Raw genomic sequence first — 1,996 nt, 5'->3', positions numbered from 1 at the left:
ACCACATGTTAGCTCACAACCATCTATATCAGGATCTGATGCCCTCTTCTGGCATGCAGATAGAACATTCATACATAAGATAAACAAATAAATGTTAAAAAAAGTTTTATTAGTTCTTTCAGAAATTTATACAATGTTTTCATTTGTTTGTATTGTTTTGAGAAAGGGTTTCATTTTGTAGCTCTGGCTGTCCTGGAACTCTCTATGTAGATCAGGCCGTCCTTGAACTCACAGAGATCTATCTACCTCTACCTGCCTCTGAACTCACAGAGATCTATCTACCTCTACCTGCCTCTGAAGGGCTGGGATTATAGGAGTGCACCACCATAACTACCACACCAGGCCATGCAATGTCTTTAGAACATACTCCTTCCCCTTCCCGAAATTCTTCCCAGATTCACTTTCCCTTCCCCTTTCACTCAATTTTGTGTGTCCCCTCCCCATCAAAACCAGTTTGTGCCACCCAAATATTCCTGGATGTGTGGTTACCATCTCCCAACAGCTAACAGTTGTCAATAGCTCTCCACAGCTAAGGGTACATTTTTGTGGCCAATTCCTCTATGTTGGGATTTGATCTGTTTGGGTTTGCTCAGGTATTGTACATGCTATCATAGACATGATGTGTTCATACATGCAGCTATATCTTGCTGTATCTAGAAGACACTGTTTTCTTTGTAGTCATCTACTTACTGCCTGACTCTTCCACTTTTTCTTCTCTCTCTTCTTTAATGATCCCTAAGCCTCAGGAGGAAGGGGTGAGGTAGATATGATTCATTTAGGGTTGTCGTAAGTCTCCTATTTTTTGTACCTTGGCCAGTTGTGGTTCTCTGTGTTAATTATCATCTTCTGCAAATAGAAGCTTCTCTGATGAAGGTTGAGGGATGCATTAATTTATAGGAGTAACCCTAAATCATCGGGAGTTGCATTGATACTATGTCCACAAGACAAGATGGGTAATGGCTTCTCTCTGAGGGTCTGGACTAGGGTGGGTGACAAAGGTGATAACACGTACCTGCAATCCAGCACACAGTGGGCTGAGCCAGCCTAAGGAAGAATTGAAGGGCATTCTCAGGTCCACAGAGAGTTTGAAGGCAGACTGAGACCCTGATTAAAAGTTGCATAGCAATTTCCTCTGAAGCTCATTACGATCCAGGAACTCCATCTGGTTGTGGTGGCACACATTTTTAATCCCAGCACTTGGGAGGCAGAGGCAGGAAGATCTCTGTGAGTTCAAGGCCAGCCTGGTCTAAGAATAGAGTCCAGGATGGGCATGGTGGTACATGTCTTTAATCCTAGCACTCAGGAGGAAGAGGCAGTTGGATAGCTGTGAGTTCTAGGCCAGCCTGGTTTACAAACTGAGTCTAAGACAGCCAGGGTTACACAGGGGGAAACCCAGTCTTGAAAAACAAAAAACAAACAAACAAAAAAGAATGGAGTCCAAGAAATTCAGTGCTACACAGAGAAACTCTATCTTAACACTGTGCTTCCCCCCCCCCCCCCCCCCCCCCCCAAAAAAAAAAAAAGATCCAGGAAATTTTAAGGCGGCACATTAAGAGTTGGGAAATTATAAAGGAAAGTATTTTTAAAGCTCAGGAAGTAGCCAGCTGTGGTCATGCACACCTGTAACTCAGCACTCAGGAGGCAGAAGCAGGTGTTGTGAATTTGAGGCCAGTCTGGTCTACGTAGCAGTAGGTTCCAGAACTACCACCAGGACTACATTGTGAGGCTGTTTCAAAAGAAACAAACCAAAAACAACTTAGAGAGTGAATAACTCAGGCCTCTAAGGAAGGCCCTGAAACCTGCCAGATGCACATGGCCGGTCCCCAACTAAGGATTCAGGAGGAGACAGACCAGCTGAGCTGCTCGGAAGAGGAATGGCAGACTTGTAAGAAGCAAAGGCCTGAGAGCGACCTAGGAGACAGTCTAACTTGCCAAGCTGCCTGCAAGTCATGCAGTGAGCTCCGGGGTTCCAGCTTTCCAGAGCTGTCATCTGTGC

This window comes from Psammomys obesus, unplaced genomic scaffold (assembly GCF_907164565.1).
Source record: "Psammomys obesus unplaced genomic scaffold, mPsaObe1.curated_primary_1811, whole genome shotgun sequence".
NCBI classification, from domain to species: Eukaryota; Metazoa; Chordata; class Mammalia; order Rodentia; family Muridae; genus Psammomys; species Psammomys obesus.
The sequence above is the reverse complement of the archived record's forward strand: the minus strand, read 5'-3'. Positions refer to the sequence as shown.